We start from the raw sequence: 7,970 nt of genomic DNA on the forward strand, positions 1-7,970 counted from the left end.
CATATGATCTAAAATTTGACTAATTTGTATGTCCTGTATGATTCTGTTTGCATTATCTCTGATTTTATCTGTAATTGTAGTAATACAAAATTTCGTTTAGCATGTAAGTTGACTTAAAATATCAAAATGATTATATTTTGTATTCAGCAAGCATACTGCATCTAATGATTTCTTTTCAAAATATGTATCGTCAAACAAACGAAAAGTCTGGACTTTAGTTCAAGTTTTGAAATTGAACGAATACAAAATATGGAATATGAAAATTGAGCACAGCTCACACTCTCAAGACAGAATCTAATTCTATGGAAGAAACTTCAATTTTAATGCACAGATATGAAATTCCTGTATAAGAAACAAACTCCCAAAAATGTACATAGATATATAAAGTGATATTCACAGTAAAATAGATATGTTATGTCAAGTTTTCCTAAAGTGTTTATGCCGTAATCAAACTAAATTCATTTGATGTGTATTGATTGATATTTTGTCGGGTACATTTTTCTTTAATAATTTGTTAATGTTTTTTAACTAGCTGATCAGTACTTTATGCTTGAGTGTATCTGTTAATTGTTTGTTTGCTTTGTGTCATAAAGGCAACAGTAATAAACCGCTGTTCAATAGTCATAACTCGATTAAGTGAAAACAAATCAAGGTCACAAACCAAAACCGAGGGAAACACATCAACTTTACGAGGAAAACAATGGAACAACAGAAACACTGTTTCTATTCAATAATAGTACCTCTCGATTATACTATTGATACATAATACTTCCCAGTGAGTGTAGGTATGTCAGAATAAATACACCCTGGAATAAAAGTATGCTTACAAATACACATCCATAGCCTATAGAAAAAAATGTGTTTATTCTTTATAATTCTCAGCCCAATTTTTTTTTATTCATTCTTTCAACTTCAACTTTCTTCAAACTCTATATGTATATGTCTTGCATGAACAGTGAATTGGACATAGTTTATGAAAGTTGTTTCAGCAACATAGTCTATGGAAGTGTACACCAAGGTAAAAACTCATAACAGACTAATCACATTCAAGTATTTGTAGATATGAACAATCATTTAAGAATAACAGTAACACTAATGACGAAAAAAAAACGAGGACATCTAGAGGGCAACATGCAGTATTTAACAATTTACAGGTGTCTTTGTGTTTACAATAATATGTTGATATCTAAATTCTCATGTATTATAAAAGGGAATATAGTTTATGTAAATGTACAGAGAATGAAATTAAGGGAAAATTATATACTGTGAATTCAGAAATTATTGTTTTGTTTTCTTATTGTGATCATTGAAAAGTATTGCCAAAAATAAAGTTCACATTTTAATTTTTGTTAGCACTATTTGTATGAAGCATTCACTGATATTGCAATATCTTATCTCACATTTTTGTACATTTTCATAAATCTCTTTAATAAATGCTGCACAAATTTCTGAGTTTACAGTATTTTGAAAGTTTTGTGAAGTACAGGTATTTGACAGCTTCACATTTTTAAGGTATATTGTATACTATCACAGATGCTAAAGATCTCCATGATTGGATGGTCAGCCATTTTGATGAGTTTCCTTTGTTTGAAAGAATTCCTGATACTGAATTAGTAAGTTTGACTATTACTCAGTACTAAAAATAGATTTTCAAATTGAAAAAAAATAACAAATCAGGTTTATTTAGGGTCCAGTGGCAAATAGTTCATGCATATTTAGGACGAGACACTAGATAAAGAAAATTAAGTTGGAGATTCGAGATAAACGAAAACAAGAACTCAAGAAAGATAACTGCTGAAAAAGTGGGATCAGACGTTCAAACACAGTTACCTTCTCTTGCCGTTTAGATTGTAACATGAACAACCTAAATAGCAGAAAAATACAACTCTGACAGCATACATTATAAAAACATAAGTGGTTTACATCAGGGAACCTAATATTTATAGAAGACAAAAGAGATGAAACGGAATATGTATACTTTTCACTATAAAGCCTTCGGTAAATTGGGAAAAGTCCAAGTATAAAGGACTTTTAAGAAACAAAGAAGGAGGACATATGGGAAAAGTCTTTTAATGGGATAAATTTCTTTCACAATTTAACCAAAAGTCTATACAGGTCTGACTGACATAGTTTTAAATAAAAATGTCTTTTTATGGAATAGTTTCTTCTTTTTTTATATTAGCTATATACAAGTAAAATTCTATGAACATTTTGCAGGAATCTTACCAAGTTGTACCTCAGCACAGAGCTTGTCAAAAGTTCACAAGAAACAAAGGGGAAAATTCTTGGCAGTGTATAGACGAATTGTAGATACTTATCAACAGACATACAACATGGATAATTCATAACAATGGGGACAAATTATTGGCAGTGTATAGACGAATTGTAGATACTTATCAACAGACAGACAACATGGATAATTCATAACAAAGGGGACAAATTCTTGGCAGTGTATAGACGAATTGTAGATCCTTATCAACAGACATACAACATGGAAAATTCATAACAAAGGGGAAAAATTCTTGGCAGTGTATAGACGAATTGTAGATCCTTATCAACAGACATACAACATGGATAATTCATAACAAAGGGGACAAATTCTTGGCAGTGTATAGACGAATTGTAGATACTTATCAACAGACAAACAACATGGATAATTCATAACAAAGGGGAAAAATTCTTGGCAGTGTATAGACGAATTGTAGATACTTATCAACAGACAGACAGCATGGATAATTCATAACAAAGGGGACAAATTCTTGGCAGTGTATAGACGAATTGTAGATACTTATCAACAGACATACAACATGGATAATTCATAACAAAGGGGACAAATTCTTGGCAGTGTATAGACGAATTGTAGATCCTTATCAACAGACAGACAACATGGATAATTCATAGCAATGGGAGATAATACGACATACATATCATTAATCATTGTCGATGTTATTTCAGAAACTGTGGCAATAGCATGAAATTATTATGATTTACTGTAAACCAACAAATTGTAGAGAGTGAATTATTTCAATTACAGACCAAGAAGACCAAGTAGACAATAATGTGAATGTAAAACACCATGCATAGGTCAACACAGTTAAAAGAACATATTTAGAAATAAAACAGTGGATACAAAGGGCTAAACTAAAACACCATGCATAGGTCAACACAGTTAAAAGAACATATTTAGAAATAAAACAGTGGATACAAAGGGCTAAACTAAAACACCATGCATAGGTCAACACAGTTAAAAGAACATATTTAGAAATAAAACAGTGGATACAAAGGGCTAAACACCATGCATAGGTCAACACAGTTAAAAGAACATATTTAGAAATAAAACAGTGGATACAAAGGGCTAAACTAAAACATCATGCATAGGTCAACACAGTTAAAAGAACATATTTAGAAATAAAACAGTGGATACAAAGGGCTAAACACCATGCATAGGTCAACACAGTTAAAAGAACATATTTAGAAATAAAACAGTGGATACAAAGGGCTAAACACCATGCATAGGTCAACACAGTTAAAAGAACATATTTAGAAATAAAACAGTGGATACAAAGGGCTAAACTAAAACATCATGCATAGGTCAACACAGTTAAAAGAACATATTTAGAAATAAAACAGTGGATACAAAGGGCTAAACACCATGCATAGGTCAACACAGTTAAAAGAACATATTTAGAAATAAAACAGTGGATACAAAGGGCTAAACACCATGCATAGGTCAACACAGTTAAAAGAACATATTTAGAAATAAAACAGTGGATACAAAGGGCTAAACTAAAACATCATGCATAGGTCAACACAGTTAAAAGAACATATTTAGAAATAAAACAGTGGATACAAAGGGCTAAACACCATGCATAGGTCAACACAGTTAAAAGAACATATTTAGAAATAAAACAGTGGATACAAAGGGCTAAACACCATGCATAGGTCAACACAGTTAAAACACCATGCATAGGTCAACACAGTTAAAACACCATGCATAGGTCAACACAGTTAAAAGAACATATTTAGAAATAAAACAGTGGATACAAAGGGCTAAACTAAAACACCATGCATAGGTCAACACAGTTAAAAGAACATATTTAGAAATAAAACAGTGGATACAAAGGGCTAAACTAAAACACCATGCATAGGTCAACACAGTTAAAAGAACATATTTAGAAATAAAACAGTGGATACAAAGGGCTAAACTAAAACACCATGCATAGGTCAACACAGTTAAAAGAACATATTTAGAAATAAAACAGTGGATACAAAGGGCTAAACTAAAACACCATGCATAGGTCAACACAGTTAAAAGAACATATTTAGAAATAAAACAGTGGATACAAAGGGCTAAACTAAAACACCATGCATAGGTCAACACAGTTAAAAGAACATATTTAGAAATAAAACAGTGGATACAAAGGGCTAAACTAAAACACCATGCATAGGTCAACACAGTTAAAAGAACATATTTAGAAATAAAACAGTGGATACAAAGGGCTAAACTAAAACACCATGCATAGGTCAACACAGTTAAAAGAACATATTTAGAAATAAAACAGTGGATACAAAGGGCTAAACTAAAACACCATGCATAGGTCAACACAGTTAAAAGAACATATTTAGAAATAAAACAGTGGATACAAAGGGCTAAACTAAAACACCATGCATAGGTCAACACAGTTAAAAGAACATATTTAGAAATAAAACAGTGGATACAAAGGGCTAAACTAAAACACCATGCATAGGTCAACACAGTTAAAAGAACATATTTAGAAATAAAACAGTGGATACAAAGGGCTAAACTAAAACACCATGCATAGGTCAACACAGTTAAAAGAACATATTTAGAAATAAAACAGTGGCTACAAAGGGCTACACTAAAACACCATGCATAGGTCAACACAGTTAAAAGAACATATTTAGAAATAAAACAGTGGATACAAAGGGCTAAACTAAAATAAAACACGATATAATTTTGTTTACAGTATAAGCTTTCATTAGGAAACCAAACTCATAAAATAAATGTTGACAAATATAACTTGTCTTCTGATTCTTTTGTTTGACCTCTGAAAACAATGTCAAACTACAAATATTAACCTTTATAAGGAAACCAAACACATAAAAGATTTTAAGGAGAGTCTAGAACGAAAATGTGTTCATGAGGGGGTGGAAGGGGGGATATAGCGAAAAGTTTTCCAATTAAAGAAATGATGATCTATGACAGACTTTTGTGTCCCTCACATCTGTACTTTGTGTTTTTGTTGTTGTTGTGAGGGATGTATTAATAACACATCACACCCAGTCTGTGTTTTTGTAAGATATTTTCTGCTTTTTTTATTTAAAGAACCACACTGACTACCACAACAAAAATACCGAAGATCATCTTTGTTGAGTTTTTGTTGGATTGATAATTCAGCATACCTTTGGTAGTTTAAACATATTTATTTATAGTGCATTGGGAAACAAGTTTTGCAACTTATATTAATCCCTTTCCACTTTGCGGGTGCGAGTGCTGCCATGTAGCGGCATTAGCCTACTCTTTTTCGAAATCTACAAGGGTGTCTTTAACGTGCAAAAGATATGGCTCTCTCCTAACCCGGGTCAGCAATTTATCGTCCCCTTCCGACGGACTATCATCGTTTCCTCAAGACCATACTCGCAGATGGTGTCAAGGGAGAGCCGAAAAAATTGTATTCCAATTGGTACTAAATGTGCGCCACTACTAGCCCAGCAGGCAGTCAACGTTTAATAAACGTTGAAATGAGGTTGAAATCTGATCAACTTATATTCAACGTTGAAACAACGTAACATTTTCAACGTTGAGGAATAAACCAACATTCAACGTTGAATTAACGTTGATCATTTCAACGTTGTAATTGGAACGTTGATTCAACATTGAATCAACGTTAACTTATTTACTCATAGTAGGCCTATATAAAAAAATCATCATCAGAAGGCAATATATGCATAACTGTAGAAGTATATATTTATAAAGAAATGAATGAAAAAGAGTTTTGGGTTACACAAAACAGTATAGTACTAACTATTGGTCACTATTTCAACTTGAGTCACCGTGACGGTATCAGAAAAGGGGGGGGGGGGGTAAGTCGTTTGATACTAAATTTCTAGGGAATAAGAAATATAATTTATTAATTTCATTTCACATAACTTTAATTTGAACATAAAGATAACATGTAAAGAAATTTAAAATAGTTGATTATCAACAATGATCGCGATTTCTTTCATTCATATTTTCGCGGGATTTGAACAGGAAGTTAGATTGCCCATGCGCATTATTCAAACACGCACCTTTCCTGTATTTGAAAAAGATCAACAAAGGACGAAGTCGAAGGAGAAACTTCCCGTTTATCACGTATATTTATGGTATGTAGATGTTTGCACGTGGCTATCACGGTTTGTTATATTTATGAATTGTGTTTAAAACTCTGAATTGGTATCATATTGCACAATTAGAGAAAATTATAACGTCAACATTGTAATTTCCAGAAAACAGATCAGAACACATGGAAGGGCCATCATATATAATTTCCTCGAATTATACTATTTCTAAGAGCATTTAATGTGGAAAGCATATTTAGTTTCATTTTAAAGTTTAGGTAAAGATTGTTACAATTATTATGCTTAAAGATTCATATAAGAAAAAGGGGGGATTAGCAAGTGTTTACATTATTTTGCTCAGGTAAATTTCACAACATGTTTACTTTATACTATATATATGCGATTCTTTTAGTTTAACTTTAAGGCTTGGTAAACCACATACTTTTTGACGATCATATTAAACAATGAATTTCAACTGGACAATCATGGAAACTTGATACTTTTATTGTTTTATTTTTACAAAAACAAGTCAGTCTGAGCCTTTAATGATCTTCAGGTGATCTCTAACTCTGTGTAATATGAGAAATGCATGTTTACATTAATGTGAACGTAACCTGGTTTTGAATGATATAGCAGTCCATTATCTGATATCATGAACATGTATTATTTATTTTACAGAAGCTTGTCAAACAGATTAATGGCTAAAAGGCATCAAGTGGAGCAAAATTAAAATTCAGTTTTGGGAATTCCAGTCTTTAAAATCATCAAAGGTAGGTTTTTTGTCTGTATAGCTATATACCATTTGTGTTCAAAGATTAATCTTTTGTTTATTCTAATTTTGTTTACCTTACATACCATGTTATGTTTGTCTTTATATCTAAGCTATTCTAGTAAAGCTCTTTATTTTATGTTAATGGAATTGTGCAGTCATCAACAAGCAAACGTCTTAGGTAAAGTGTTTTCATTGTTATCAATAACATAGTGAAACCCGCAGTCTTACAAAACTCAGGTTGTAGCTTCTTCATTAACAAAAAACTACTAATAGTAAACATTAATGTATATATTTTTATTAATGATTATCTTATTACAATAAGTGCTTTGCCAGTATGATTTTATTTATTTTCAATGCTTCTAGAAACAAATTGAAAGTGGCTCAAATCTAAAATATCTTTTCAGGACATACAATTTATATTTATTATATATATATAATCTGATTTTTTCCAGAGTTTAAATATACTGCAAGAGTAAAAAGATGTCACTTGGAAATACATATCTGATGAAGACCTCTCCTGCTTAAAATTTACCGCTGAAAGATCCTGAGGTGGTGGAAGAATGATGACATACAATAAGGACAAAAAGAGACAAATATAACAAATGAATTTATAAAATAAATCTTGTATCAAAAGACATATCATTGTATTACTATTTTTGATATTATTGTCCCTGAGTAAATAAGTATTAATGTAATGGTTTATGCGGGTAATATATACATTTATATAACATATAACCAAGGACCTTTGTTTTTTGTGGATAGTTGTCTGGTTAGCAGTCATGCAGCAACTTCTTATTTTCGTAAATATTGTGATCATCCTGAACACACATTGGATCTAATAATGTCTTCACTCTTC

General features: G+C 31.5%; 1 long non-coding RNA gene across 1 annotated transcript; it reads left to right on the forward strand.

The window, feature by feature from the left end:
- Positions 1-6,298: 6,298 nt before the first annotated feature.
- Positions 6,299-7,749, forward strand: LOC139494730 (uncharacterized). Its single transcript, XR_011657126.1, has 3 exons — positions 6,299-6,387; positions 7,021-7,112; positions 7,567-7,749. It is a non-coding gene; the product is annotated as an uncharacterized lncRNA (long non-coding RNA).
- The last annotated feature ends 221 nt before the right edge of the window (positions 7,750-7,970 follow it).

The sequence above is a fragment of the Mytilus edulis genome, chromosome 11 (genome assembly GCF_963676685.1).
Source record: "Mytilus edulis chromosome 11, xbMytEdul2.2, whole genome shotgun sequence".
NCBI classification, from domain to species: Eukaryota; Metazoa; Mollusca; class Bivalvia; order Mytilida; family Mytilidae; genus Mytilus; species Mytilus edulis.